The following is a 15882-nucleotide window of genomic DNA, read 5'->3' as shown; positions in this document are numbered from 1 at the left end:
TTATGAAATTGTGAGTTGGTTGAACATAGAAATGTGCTAGATGAACTTATTAATTAAGTAAATACAACATTATAACTTAATTTAATAGGGTTAATAAATTGTCAACTTGCCACGAAAAAATCTGTAACATCTTTTAACATTGTTTAAATAATTCTAAAAGTTTGAAAGGATAATTATTCTAACACATGCATGCTATTGTGGTTAACTCTTAAAAAGTTGCATAATTCAGTGTTTATTTTATTTGTGAGCACACTTATTTTAATTTTTAGGGTAATTAGGAAATTCGTCACACTTTTTATTTATCTCTTCACCAACCAACTTGTTAAGTGTTAATTTTGTAACTTTTGATTTACATTTACAGTCTTTGTGGAGAGGATAACTCTTACTTACTACTTTATTACTTGTCAACGATTGTGTACACTTGCACATCAATTAAATATTTCAAGACAAGTTTTTGGCGCCATTATCGGGGACTGTGATTTAATCATTACTTGTCAAATTATTTTTTCAATTTGGTTTAGTTTTCTATTATTTTAGATAATTTTTGTGATTTTTATTTTAGGAGTTTATGAGCATTGATTGAATTATTGCCTTACTTCCAGTTGACCCTGAAATCAGACGAACTTTCAAACGAAGAAGAAGAGAAAGACAAGCCTAGAGACAAGTTGAAGAAATGTATCTTGAAAACCAGAATCAAGATCAAGGGAATGAAACTGCTTATGCTCGTAAGCCAGTCCTTGTTACTGATGATAGGTACCAAGCTATAAGACAGTATGTCGTGCAGTTTTTCCATGAGCTTACTCTGGGTATTGTTAGACCTAAGATCGAGGCACCGCAGTTCTCGTTCAAGCTCGTGATGTTTCAGATGCTTCAAACAATGGGATAGTTTAGTGGGATGTTTAACAAGTTTGTCCAACATCCAATCAAGGAGTGGCTACAGTAAATAATATTTCCTTTTGGCCTTGTTTGACTTCCTGTAATCCATATGAATCCTTCATCCTGTGATTATTTTTGCAAGAATTAGCTCATTGTCGTCATTCTTAGTCATTGTAATTCCATCATTTTTCGGTGTACACTGAATAAGGCTCACCCAAGAATTTTTAGAGATGGGATAAATGATTCCGGCTTCTAACCATCGAGACTTGAATTTCTTGGGTTAAATACTCGAGATTGGATCAACCTTTTTTGTTCATCGATATATCCCTTTTCATTATTTTCTAGCAATAACTTGAGAGTACACAAAGAAGAACTGTTACTTCGAATATTTGTAATAGTCTACTCGATGCCCTTCTTATGTTTTTTCAAAACCACAGATAGCTCTACTTTTTGAAAAACTATTGGATTAATGACAGGTGAAATATAAAAAGAACCTACATGAGCATATCTCAGGTGAGGAGGCAAAATCTTGAAGTTTAACTCGCGTGGTTCTTCAATTGACAGTCTGGGTTGCTTGTATACACAAAATGATAGCTATAATGACGTAAACCAAACTTTAGGAGAGAATCCTTTTGAGTTAGCTTCCAGCAAAGCTAAACACTCATCTTCTTCATCTCGATTTGGAGAGTTAGATGAAGTACCTTCCAACGGATCATTTAGAGAGTTAAGTTCTAATTTTGTAGGAACTGACAAATCTACCTTGGAAATAGTAACACAATCTTTAACTTCATTAGGAAATCTTATGTTCTTGAGTACACTAAAGGTCACCTGTTCATCTTAAACTTGTATGGTGAATTCACCTTTCTACACATCGATTAATGTCTTATCGGTTTCCAAGAAAGGCCTTTCCAGGATGTTAGTACTTCCTTATCTACTTCAAAATCTAAGATAATAAAATCAACATGAAATATGAATTTATCAACATGTACCAATACATCTTCAATCTTCTCTTCTGGATGTGCTATTGATCTGTCTACTAGTTGGAGTGTAATAGTAGTCAGTCTGGCCTCACCAACACCTAATCGTCTAAACACTGACATAGGCATCAAGTTGATACTCGATCCCAAATCGCACAAAGCTTTACCACAATAGGTTTCTCCAATATTGCAATGTCTGGTGAAACTCCCTGGATCTTTCATCTTAGGAGGCAAATTGTTCTACAAAAATAAGCCATATTTTGTAGTTAGGGCTACAATTTCAAATTCCCTAAACCTTCTTTTCTTAAAAAGGAATTCCTTCATAATTTTCGCGTAGTTGGGCATTTGATCTAGGGTTTCCAAAAGTGGAATGTTGATATGCATTTCTTTCAATACATCCAAAATTCTCTTAAATTGAGTATTCTGCTACTGCTTCTAAAATATTTAAGTATATGGAGGCTGTAAGAACTTAACTTTTGGTGGACAAGTCTTCTGCGACACTTTTTCTGTATTAGACACAGGTGTCAGATTATCAGTGCTGATTGGTTTAGGGTTTACCTCAATACAGATCACAAAATTTGGCTTCTTGAAGGTGGGAGTTTCAACACCCGATTAAACTTCCTCTTTGTTTTGGACTACAATAGTCTCATCTTCAACCTTAACAACTTTGGGCTCCAATGACCTTCCACTTTGCAATGTGACCACCTTGCAATGCTCTTTTGCCGAACTTATTGGTTTTTTAGTGTTGCCAGGCAAAGCACCTTGTGGTCTATTTTGAAGTTCATTGGGATGCTGATCTACTTGATTCTTCAAATTTCTTAAAGTGACATCATGCTTTGCAAATATGCTTTCAACAAGTTGTTTTGAAATATTCAGCTTGCGGAGGTTTATGAACTTGTTGAAGAAACCTTGACGGTTGATTAAGTCTAGATTGCATATAAGTGTTACTAGGACCGGCTCCTTAATTACTCCATAAGAAATTTGGGTGGTTTCACCATGAAGGATTGTAGTAATTTAACTACAGTCTTGACCCACTTTTGTTTTGATTCTGATTACCGATGTAGTAAATAGACTCTGGGTTTGATGGGCAATTTTTGAACGTGTGTCCATCTCCACAATAAACACAAGATATGTTTTCAAACTTGCTTGGCTGATGTCCTGTCATGCTATTGAAACTGTTAACAGTAAAATTTTTAAGCATAGAGGACATAGAATATACTTAAGCTACAAGAGAAGTAAGGGTACCCACTTCATGTACTCTTGCCACTTTTCTTCCTGTGGCTACTCAGTTGATTGGCCACTAGTAGTTATTGCTAGCAATTCTTTAAATAATTTCGTAAGCCTCATTGTAGGACTTAGAAAGAAGTGCTCTATTTGCAGAGGCATCTACCTCTATTCTCGTGTGTATGTTGAGACCATTATAGAATGTCTCCAATTGGATGGAATGTAGGATCCCATGGTGAGCGCATTTTTATAATAATTGTAATACCCTAAATTTTAGGGTTAGAAGTTTTAAGGTTTATGGTTATGGTTAGTGAGAGGTTAAGCAATTGGGTTTATTTTCACATTTTAATGTCAGAATGAGCCTATTGGTTCAGTGGTTGTGGGTGTGTTAGTTTACCTTTGGGTCTAAGGTTCAAGTCCTCATGTGTATTAAAGAGGAATTAATTTTATTCTAGTTTTGCTTTTTAATTTTAAAGACTTATTTATTTTTATTTTTATTTTAAACTTTAATCTGAAAGAGGGAGTTATCTCAAAATCTTTTCACACGTTTCTCTTTTCTCTCTTTTTTTCTCATGTCAGTTCTCTCTCCTTCTTACATTATTCTTTTTGTTTTCCTTTATTTTTCTTTTTGGTCGGAGTATTAAATTGTTGGGGGGCTTTTTGCATCAATTTTGTTTGGCAATAAATCTTTGAGTTTAGCATTTCAATAGAGGAATTGCATGATTAGTTTGTTTAGGTGTGGAAATGTGTAAGTACCTTTGAATTTTGATTTGATTTTCTAGTATCTTCATTATTGTTTATTAAGGTTTTAAGATAGTTTTGTAAGCTAGTAATTAAGTTACAGTTTTATGGAAGAATTGATCAGTTCTTGGTGCCCAGGGTGCTGATTTAATGTGTGTTTCTAAACTAATAGAGGTTAGGGACCTTTTATTGAAGAAATTCTCAATTTTCAGTCTATTTTGGTATGGTTTCGTGACCACACAGGTGGCCACACAGGTGGCCACATGGGCGTGTGCCGTACATGGGCGATTCACATGGCCGTGTGACTTTAAGAATTAGGGTTTTTGGGTGAATTTTGGTGTCATATGGCCTGACATACGGCCACATGGTTACTGTTTCGGAATTTTGTAAATTTTCACACGGGCATGTGGCTTGGACACACTGTCATGTCTCTTAGCCACACGGGCGTGTGAGTTTTCCACACGGTCGTGTCTACATTACTCCTTAATTTGACATTTTTAGATAGTGAGTTACACGGGCTACTCACATAGCTATGTAACTCAGTCACACGGACGTGTATCTCCTCCATACGGTTGTGTGCTTCTTCCACACAGACGTGTGCTTCTTCCACACAGGCGTGTGCCTCAATTGCATGGCCATGTTATTCTTCATACGACCTAGATCTTTCCACACGGCCGGGGCACACGACCGTGTCGCCCTATTTCGTAAATTTTTGTTCTGTGGTGTATTGTGGCTCGTTTTGTATTTTTGCATGTTTCGACTCTCGGTCAGGCCTTTGTAAATGTGTTAGGACTCTATTTTCCACTTAGATCCGAGTGCTTATTTACAATTACAGGATTTAAGTTAATTGTTTGTTCATGTGTTTAGGTGATGTGATAAATGAATTTGAGGTATTTTTGTTATCGTTACATATTAATTATAATGGAAGTAAAGCTGATTCTAAAATTGAATGACTAAATATGAGTTGCTATATTTGTGAGACCATTAGTGTTTGGTGTGCATTCATACATTTGCATAAAATTGTTATTTTTGGTTGCGAAGAGAAGGAAGACTGATTTGACAGTTGAACTACAATATTTCTGTACAGCAGTTTACTGCATTATTTTATACTTATGTAAGCTCAGCTGCATATCTTAATTCGAGTGGCTTAGTTCCACATATGTGGTGTGTAGGTTGGATGGGCCTATCAAGGTCCTATGTGGTGTGCAGGGTGGTTGGGCTTGCTATAGCTTATTTGTGGTGTGCAGGGTGGTTGGAGAGGCATTTGGTTGGTTGGGCTGGATTTTATTCGGATGTATTCATTTCACATTTATGTATAAGTCTGTCTGTATGATTGTGAAATTAATTGCTTAAGAATTTGAATAGTTTGATGTGTTTCTGCATTGGTGTGTTTTGGAATAATAACTCTATGTTACGTTTGCTATTGGACTACTTGTAAGACTGATTATTTGATATAAGTTGTTTGTATTCTATCTCTGTGCACGTATCAGAATTATTCGCTTTGCTACTTTGTCAACCACTTTTTGATTTGATTTTGGACTCACACTGAGCGCGTGTAGCTCAACCTCCTATTAGTTTCCTTCCTTTTAGGTAATTCTGGTGTTTTGAAGCTAGACTCGACAGCCGAAAGTCTTAAAAAGTTATGGTTTAATTCGGTTTAAATAAAATTTTCATAAGTTTATGCGGTGGTTTTAAGATTATTTGTATACTGATTATATAAACTGTGGTATGGGTTAGAGTTTGACTTTTCAATAATCTATGTGTTTTCAGTTTTAGGCAACATTTCAGAACTTGCTCACATGGTTTTTAGATAGGTTTTTGCTATCGTTTCAAGGTTCTTACATATTTGAGAAAAACATATATTTTTCGTACAACGTTTATTCTGAAATTTTGAATTTCAAATGGAAACTTTTGGTATGTTACGAAGTTGTGCAAGAAGTGTTAATTTGATTTATTTCCAGTTGTTTTCAACGTCAAGTAGTTATTTTTTTTCAAAAGATTAAATAAGTTTTAACTAAATTCATAAAGATGAAGCAATCAATGATATTTCTTAGTTTTAATCAGAGTTTTTGTTTCTGCCACTTTGTTGGCCAACGTAACCTTCAGAATTCGGTCTAAACTTTTAGCTCGGGTTTTAGGTGCTACATTTAGTGGTATTAGAGCCAGGTTTACAAAAACTTGACCTGTGTTTTTACGTTTCTGCATGCGCATGTATTGAAAATATTTTCGATAAACTATACCATAGTGTTTTGAAAGGATTTGTGTTTTCACTGAATTTGCGAAAATGAGATGTCTGAGACTTCGATGCTGGTTCGTGTGAAACTCTAGGAATGTAAGATTAGTTCCATAAGATTAGAACTGTAATGTTTAGATATTGATGCTTGTATTCGGTTTTGGTATTGAAGATTTCTTAAGAGTAGTTTCGAGGTTCGATATGGATTCTGGTGGTAAGCGAGATTATGAAGATCATCTTGGTGAGACTCTCGAGGAGTCGTCAACTTCTTTGGGATGTGTGTATCTATTCAGGAGTCAAAGGCCAAAGTAGTTTTGCCAGTTGCGGGTAGCGATAAACCAGAAGTTGTTACCAAGGCATTGACTCGGGTAGTGAGAGAAGTGTTAAAGAAAGTTTTCGAGGCTAGTTTAGAGCGAATTAGAGAAATGGTTCACAGTAGATGTGTGGATTGTTGGAAGAAGAGAGATCATAGTCCTTTGAGGTTAGAGCCTCAGTTTGCGAAACGTGTAAGATCGCAGATGAGTGTTAGCAAAGGTGATGCGGAAGGTTCTAGTAGTGGCGCGAATGTTTCGGTCTGTGGGCATTGTAAGAAGCGTCATCTGAGTGATTATTGGAAAAAGTAAAGAGCGTGTCTTAGATGCAGGTCCACAGGGCATCGGATTAGGGAGTGCCCTTATCAACATTGAGTCAGGTATGGTTGTAGGTTATTTTGACTTTGTGTGTTATGGTTGAGAATGATTTTATTGATTATTCGTTGGAGAGTGTTTGTGTGTGCGTTAGTAATATAAGATTGTTTTTGTAAAGGTTGAGTTTGGTATGGTAGTGCTTCGGGATTAGAGTGCGTAGCGGGAGCGTAATTGTGGGATTGGTGTTAGACGACTATTCTATTAATGGGAAATTTCGGGGACAAATTTCTTTAAGGAGGGGTGAGTTGTAACACCCTGAAATTTAGGGTTAGAAGTTTTGAGGTTTGTGGTTAGGGTCAGTGAGTAGGTTGAGCAATTGGGTTTAATTATTATGACATGAAAGAGTTAGATTAATTGTATTCTTTAACTGAGAATTATTAAAACGGTTTTAATGATGTTACGGAAGAAATCCATGGCAACTTAGCTATTTACTAACCCATGAAATCACATTTATTTAATTATTAATTTTTTCTAGTATATTTCTATGTTCAACCAACTTATTAATTGTCATAAGCAGGCATCATTTAAGTGAGGTAATAGTGATATATATATTGAAACAATTTAATCACATTAATCCTACGTTATGCAAGGTAATAAATTTCTTTCGATATTATTACTAATTTGACCTAGTGATATTTATATACTAAAACAATTTAATCACATTAATCCTAGGTTATGTAAGGTAATAAATTTCTTTCGGTATTATTACTAATTTGACCTAATGTATCATAAAAAGATCAAACATGCACCATTTAGATATTTTGTCAATTAATTATAATATTATTTTGATTAAATAATTAATTTGATTGTTTCCCTACATTTATAATGCCATTAATAACATGTTCATGATTTTACCTAAATGAATAAGCAACCAAGGTACATAACATTATTAATAGAATTTTAACAATCTAAGCTAAAAGAATGCAATCAATCTAACAACAAAAAAATTAAGTTATTTTAATTAAATTAAAAACAAAAAATATTTAGCAATCATGTTCATCAATTCAAAACAAAATAAAAAGTTAAAAGGGAAAGAAACTAGAAGACAAATCCAATATTTTTCTGTAGCTTAGCTTGTGTTCTTTTTCCTCCTTTCTTCAACTTTTCTCTTTCACACAATTGCCTTCAAGATGTCGAATTTTGCTACTCAAAGAACTTCTGGAATGCTTCTCTCAAACTCTTGTATTGCTCTCTCAAATGGGAAATGAAAGAATGAAGAATGGGAAAAGAGATGGTGAGTGAGGGATGAGTTAAATGAGTGAATAACTGGGGGCTATTTATACTTGTAGAGGCTGACTATTTTTAGCAAATGAGAGCCTTGAAAATCTCTCTTCACATGGCCGGCCTTTGTTTTAAGGAAAGTGGATGGATGGCTTTGCTATTTTTGCTTGATTCATGGGAGAGAAACCTTGAAATGAGGAGGGGAGTTGGACGGTTACATGTGGGAATTTTGCGGCTGATTTTAAATGTTTTACCAAGTCTGGGGTGGCTGATTTGGGCACTTCTATGGACGGCTTGGCCTTCTCTTCCTTAGTGGATGATTTGGGCTCTTATCTTTTTAGCAGGTTGTCCATTTTTGCTGACCCAATTCTTGAGTTGGGTCAAGAGAATTTCCAGAGTTCGATAAGACTTTTAATTGGGCGTCCAAAGGTGACCATATATCAACCCTCTTCTACATCACTTATGCTATGGAAATGCTATAGCATTGAGCATCACAATATGAGCTTCAAGATTGCCTTTTTCTTTAGTGCATCAATTGTCTAAAAAATGAAAAAAAAATCATGTGTTTTAGTGTATAAAATGATCAAATTAGCAAATTCATCTTACTATCAGCTAATAAGACAAAATTATAACAAAAATCCAAAATTTGTTATCAAACACTTGAAAATTGTAAGAATTATTAGTTTAAAGTGCTAAAGATAACGTTAGATTTTAGAGTTATCACACCCCCAAACTTAATTCATTGCTCGCCCCGAGTAATGACACTTTATAGAGGCAAAAACACATAATTGTAACGTACTAAGCATAATTAATTCTTTGTATGGTCATGCATCAGTGAAATTATACTCAAATTAAATTTTTGCAAATATGTAACTCAAGTATATCTATCTTCCAAATTTCCTAAAGCATTAGAGTGCTATTAAAAATTATGAATTGAATGCCTTCTCCTCATGAATGTGCACTAAGTTCTCTCCAATCAATTTTTGTTTCCCTTGAGTAATGCTAAGCAACAATCCTAAAGTTTAAATTATGTCTTCATATGTTGAGCTTAGTAATTCCTCTCCACTAATGTAGTAGGTACATGAGTCTAAATCAATAGGTCTTTAACATGGTAGTAATGTGGCTTGGGTCAAGGTAGGAAAAAGATAGAAAAATTTTAGGCTAAACCCTTAGGCTCAACTTACCTCAGACTTTCCAAATGCAATTATCTCCAAAAACTCCAACTTATTTTCAATATGCTCTTTGTACTTCCTTTTTTTCAACAACTAAAATTTCTTTTTTTTTTTACAGCAACATACAAATACCTTTTTGAGCATACAACTATATATACCTCAGTATTTTGTACTTGTATTGAGCATCTTGTACTTCTTTGTAACTCCCTCAAACTTAAACACAAAAATATTCTAGACGAATTAAGTCTAAGGTTTGAGAAAAATAAAGATAAGTATTAAATAAGAAATGACTCATTAGTATAAGGTTTAGAAAAAATCAAGTCATATAGCTCAAAAGTAGGGTTTCAAGGGATAAATATTTAGTAATTACTCACCTTAGTTATTTAGTAATTACTCACCTTAGCTTTTGTTTTTAACATTTCAATTCCATTACACAAAAATAACTATCTAAGTTCTCAAGATTCATAAACAATTAATATATATAAACACATTTAAATACACTATGAACTTACCTAATGCAACCAACAAGCAAATTTGTTTATAGGAATTATTCTGCAATTTTTTCCTTTTTCCCCTATGATTTTTCATACGATTCAATCCTTGATATGCAAGAATCCAAATTTGGCTCCATGCACCAAGCTCTCCTTCCATGGAGTTTTTATTTCTAATTTTCAGTAGCAAGACTAATTGTAGATGATGACTTTTATTATTATTATTATTATTATTTTAACATATGTTTTATTATAATAATTTTATAAAACACATAATTTTTTAAGTCAATTCCCCCAATAACCATCCATAAACATTAAAAAGGGTCTAATTACCATTTAGATCCTTAAACAAGCATTAATAATGCATTTTAGCTAATAATCATCAATAGCGATTAACTTTTACGTCTTTTATGATTTAGTCTTTTTTCCATAATTAACTATCTACTAAACACAATTTTCAAACCAAGCTCCAATCCACCCATATATTAGCTCCATAAATATTAAATAATAATATTTTTTAGCTCAATTTATGAAAATGAGTTCTTGATACCTCATTTTCCAAAATCACAGACTTTCGGTACACATTACTTTTACCTTGACTAACTAACAAATGAATAAAATCTATTAAATCATGATTCACTATTATACTATATTTAACTCAAAAATGTTAATTAAATATATCTATGGACTCTCTTGAAAGAATTTTGATCCCAAAACCACTGAAAAATGGGCTATCACAACTTTCCCCCTTATGAAAATTCATCTTCCAAATTTTTATCTGTGAAAAGAGTTAAGGTACTAAGATCTCATTGATTTTTTTCTATTTCCCACCTATTTTCCTTTGTACCATGACTGTTCCACAAAACTTTCTCTAACGATACTCATTTATTTCACAGTTCTTTTACTTCCTATGCTAATACTTTGGCAGGTTCTTCACTGTACTATAAATCGGGCTGCAATTCAACCTCATCAGGAGTTATCACACGTGAAGCATAGAAATCTAAAACACACCATGCATCTTTTCGAGTCCCAGAGGTAACGCCAATTTGTAAATCACTAGACTCATTCTCTCTATAATTTCATACAGCCTTATGACTTTCGGGCTAAGCTTTTCTTTTCTGTTGAACCGTAACACTTCTTCAATAGGAAGACTTCAGTAATACACTATCAATTACCTAAAACTTGGTATCTTTTCGTTTTACATTCGCATATGACTTCTAATGGTCTAAAGTAGATTGTAAATGATCTCAAATAAACAAAACCTTTTCTTTTGTTTCATATAACAAATCAATTCCTGCTAGTTTCTTATCATTCAATTATGATTAATACAAAGAAATTTGGTATTTACATCTGCATAAAGTCTTGTAGTGTCATTCTATTATTTAATTTATATAAATTATTATAAGTAGCATTAAGTTTGACGGAACTAACATTTCACTATAAACTCTAAAATTTCTTAACACACATAAACAATTTCAAAAACACAGATTCCTGTAATTATCCTAACTGACCACTGAAGTTTGAAAATTTTCTACAAGTTTCTGTTTAGCTAACCGTTCTGGAACATACTTCCTCAATTCTTGAATTCCCTGTAAAATACCAGTTTAGTTATCAGCTCGACTAGAATAGAACTATCACATTCTCAATTCAGGTGACTATTCCTAATTTTTAGAAATTTCTAGCTTAGCAAATCATTCGTCATATTAGCTTTTACCCGGATGATAATTGATGATTAGATAACAATCTTTCCATAACTCTAAACATCTATGCTAACTCAGATTCAATTTTGAAACTTCTGTTAACATATATTTTGCTTGTTTGAAACTCTGTTGGCATTTATTTAATCAAACAAGACTGCCATTTGTAACAATTTCATCAATGCTAGAGCTATCATCAAAATCCTTGAACAAATCATCTATAACATATAGTGAATCCTAGAGAACTATGCACTTCTATAATAATTCCTGATGTTTCCCTAGTTCATAATTATCAAGAGTTGGTTCGACGTAACTCAGGCATTTTCAGTGGTTATCAAAAGATCTAGAAAAACTTCTCGAAATTAGAATTCATATATACTATTTTTCAAAAACACTTGATTCTCTCATAAAATATGCAATATTGTTTTCCAATGTTGATCATGTTCAATATAATTCCTCATGTTGATTTAATATCATCGATATCATAGCAACAATTTTGTTCAAATATAGCTAGCAAATTCTGTCTATTAGATCTGTAAAACGACTAAGCGATCGATAATCTATGCGGTGTTATCAGAATCTCACATTGTTTATATCAAGTATGGAAAGTAATCTTCGACACATATGCTTCATAACTCTAAGCTGATAACCACCTGGTCGAAAATCAATACTAAAAAAAATAGTAGTCCTCTTTTACTAAACAAGTAGCTCATCTCTATAAAATAACAAATACTAATTCTTCATGGTATCTCTGATATTCTATCTGTAATCATTATACAATTCTCATAATCTCATCTTTCTTTTTCATAAAGATAGTATCATTTTTCCATATTACACACTCGGTCGTATGAAACCTCTAACAACCAACTCTTGCAACTGTGCCTTTAACTCTTTTGATTCAGTCAAAGCCATTTTATATGAAGCAATTGATATCGGAGTATTTTTGGGCATTATCTCAATTGCAAACTTAAATTATCATTCTGATGGTAATCCAGGTTCTTCGTTAAACATATCAGTGAATTTCCTGTCTACCGGTAACCAATCAATCTTCAACTCTGATGCTCATGCATGTAAAATGTAAGTTAAAAATGCTTCACATTTTTTACAAGCCATTCCCGAAGTAGAAATCACAGGTATGACATTTATAGCACAATCAATTTTGTCTAACTCAACAGTAATTAACTTGTTAAATCTAATATCTCAAATCGATTTATTTCTCACTACGATTTACTACCGCTTCATGCAGAGTGAACCAGCCCAAACTCAGTACTACATCAATCTCATGGAATGATGATAACATGAGATAAGTAGGAAAAATCACAACCCTAAATTCTCAGTGAACACTTTTTACAAATTGAACTGACCGTGACATTTTGAGCCAACGATTTAGTTACTAAAACGTCAAATTCAGTCTGTTTTATTGGTATGTTCTTTTTAGATACTAAAATGATATAAATGTAAGAAGGAGTCGACCAACCACCAATGCATATATATTAATATCAAAGAGAAAAAAAGTACTAGTTATAACATTTACGGTAGAAGCCTCCTCTCTGGCTTGAATGGCATAAGTTCTAGCAGACACCCTTATCTCATATCCATATGTCTTAACCTTTGTTCAATCGCGAGTATTTCCAGCGTTACTACTTTGTCCTGGTTGTTTGCCTCTTTATGAAACAGACATCTATCTAACAACTTGATTTTCATTAATGCTTGACTTCTTTGGTCAGCTTCTCATAAAATGTTTGGTAGATCCGCATCGAAAATAGGCTCTGATCATAACTCGACACACATCCCTGTGAAACTTTCCACAATAATCACAAACAAATTTATCATCATTACGGACATTGCCAATACTGACTACCGACTTCAATTGGAGTCTTGAATCATTTTGTCTTGATTTTTTTCTTCCTGTGAATCCAAATGATGTGAAATTGCAACTAAAAGTTTCTTTTGATTTTTTCGAGAATGGATTTGAAAATAATTTAGATACATTTCATTTACTAGAGTCACGAAATTTCATTTCAGCCTTTTTCTTACTATTACAGATTTCTTCCATTTTCAGCGCTCAATCAGACAAAACGATGAACTCCCATATTTCCATTTCTCAAATCAACATTTTAATTCCATCATTCAATCCTCCTTCAAACGAACATAGATCTCTTCTTCAGTTGGTACAATCTCACGTGCATACTTACTAGGCTATATAAACTTTCACTTATATTTTGATATAAACTCATAAATATTAATTAAATATATATACAAACTGTTACAAGTTCTGAATAAATCAGGCCATATAGCTCAAAAGTAGGGTTCCAAGGGATAAATATTTAATAAGATTGGCTTCAAAGACTCAAACTATCAAAAAAAATTTTGCCATACCTCCTAGGATTTTGCCTTAATGAAATTAATAAGTTAATTCTAAAAACTTAAGCTTTCATGCATTCTTAGTTTTTCTAAGGAAATCATGGTAGTCCTTATACACAATCACTAATATCTATACACAAATCATAACTTAGTTAGCATAAAAATACTTGGAATAATAAGGATGTTATGCATACACTAAAGCTAGCATTATTGTGCAAAAAAAAAAATTAAATTTTGTGCAAATTTCAATTAAACATACATTTATGAGAAAATTAATTATCTCAGATTACAATATGGTCCCCCCACTAAAGAGAAACAAAGTCCTCATTGTTTAAAAGCACAAGGTAGGGTCCTAGAAAAGGGAGGTGGGTCTAATTTGATTGCTTAAATACCAAACCTTTCCTTGATAGAGCCAATCCTAGACATGCACATTCTCATTGCCACACTTCTTATTTTATGATGAGCATATTATAATCCAACACTTTTTATTCATAAATTACACTTACTTATTGTGTGAAGAGGGAAAAATAAAAATAAAAATATTAAAAAGTATTTAAGCCTAAAATATCCTAAAATGTTAAGGAAAATAGAAACCCCCTTATTTATTTGGTAGAATCATCGTTGTTCGATATTGTTTCCACCTCTTCATGACTTCGTTCCTCTATCCGGGGTAGCAGAATCTTCTTGCTCGGTCTTCTGAGTCGGAGTCCAACGCTCAAAAATAAAATCTTGGACAATTACACAAGCTAACTGGCGATAGGTTGAGCGAAACTGTGAGAAGGCATTGACGGTTTTGTGCGGTGGTGGTAAGGTAGGACGACAATAATAGGGAGTTGGTGAAGGTGCGGTTGGAAGTTGGGAAGATGAAATAATGGTCGGTGATAGGTTTTGCTTCGAGAGATAAGGGTAGTGGATCTACTTTTGGAAGGAAAGGGGCGACAATTGAGGGTTTATAAGGATGGTGTAAGGGTGGCAGTTTCAGGTTTAGAAGGGGGTGGTTTAGGGTTGAATAGGGTGTAAGGGTGGCAGTGGAATGATTTAGAAAATGATATAAGGGTGGCGGCTAAGTTAAATAATATATGAGGAAACAAATTAAAACAAAACTAAAAAGAGATTAGTACTTAGGTCAAAACGACCCTTTATTCCACACATTTTTTAAACTAAAAATTTAAACAAAATTAAATAATAGCAATTAGAATAAAATAAATGGCAATTGAAAATATAAAACAAATAATGAGCTTCAAGACCAAAGGAAAATGACTTTCAATAGGTTTGGAAATTTAAAAACCAATATGAAACGACCATACAGATTTCAACGTTAGAGAGCAATGAAATTAAAGCAAAAGGCAATTTAAATGGACCAAAGATGAAGTTAAACCAACGCTGGAAAGCGATTTAAAGGGACCAAAGATGAAATTGAACCAAAAGTAAAAACGCTAGAAGGAGGGCTTGAACCTCCGACCTTGTGGTTAACAGCCACACGCTCTAGCCAACTGAGCTATTCCAGCTTTAAGATTTTTGATAAAGTTAAATCTAATATTGAAAAACATATTCATTGAACCTGGCTCCTGACAGTGGAGTCTCTTTTGTAGCTATATTAACTCAAATCTTGAGAACCACTCAGAGACATAAAAGCTTAAAAATATAAGCATTAATGGCTAAATTAATCCTGGATTGGAATTGACTTAAATACTTTACGTACTTCTGAAGGGTTTAAAGGTTAATACCAACATAGACATAACTATATACGCTCAAAAAATATATGATATTATTGGTCAAAATTGCGACAATGTTTACATTTAAATAGTAAAGATAGCTTAAAGAAACATCATATTATCTAATAAAGTGTGATGAATTATGTACAAATTTTACTGTCGTTTTGGGTAAAAGTATCCTTTGTACTTATTTATTCTCTTTTACTTAAAAAAATCTTTATACGTTTCATAAAATAGTAAAATAAGTGTTTTTTTAATTTCAACTATTTTTATTATTAAATGATTATTTGGAATTTGTTTATATATTCTCTGCATATATATATTTTATTATCCCCATGATATATGTTAGATATTAAGGTTTTATTCTTCAAATAAAAAATTAATTCCATATTTTTTATTGTTATTGTTTAATAATGAATTTTTAACAAAACGATCCATTTATATTTTTATTTATTTAATATGTAAAATTAGTTTTGCGTATTTAT

General features: G+C 33.0%; 1 non-coding gene across 1 annotated transcript; it reads right to left on the bottom strand.

Annotated features, from left to right (window-relative positions):
* Nucleotides 1-15116: 15116 nt before the first annotated feature.
* Nucleotides 15117-15190, bottom strand: TRNAN-GUU (transfer RNA asparagine (anticodon GUU)). The gene has a single exon. It is a non-coding gene; the product is annotated as a tRNA-Asn (tRNA).
* Nucleotides 15191-15882: the final 692 nt, after the last annotated feature.

Source organism: Gossypium hirsutum, chromosome D01 (genome assembly GCF_007990345.1).
Source record: "Gossypium hirsutum isolate 1008001.06 chromosome D01, Gossypium_hirsutum_v2.1, whole genome shotgun sequence".
Classification (NCBI taxonomy): domain Eukaryota; kingdom Viridiplantae; phylum Streptophyta; class Magnoliopsida; order Malvales; family Malvaceae; genus Gossypium; species Gossypium hirsutum.
The sequence above is the reverse complement of the archived record's forward strand: the minus strand, read 5'-3'. Positions and strand labels throughout refer to the sequence as shown.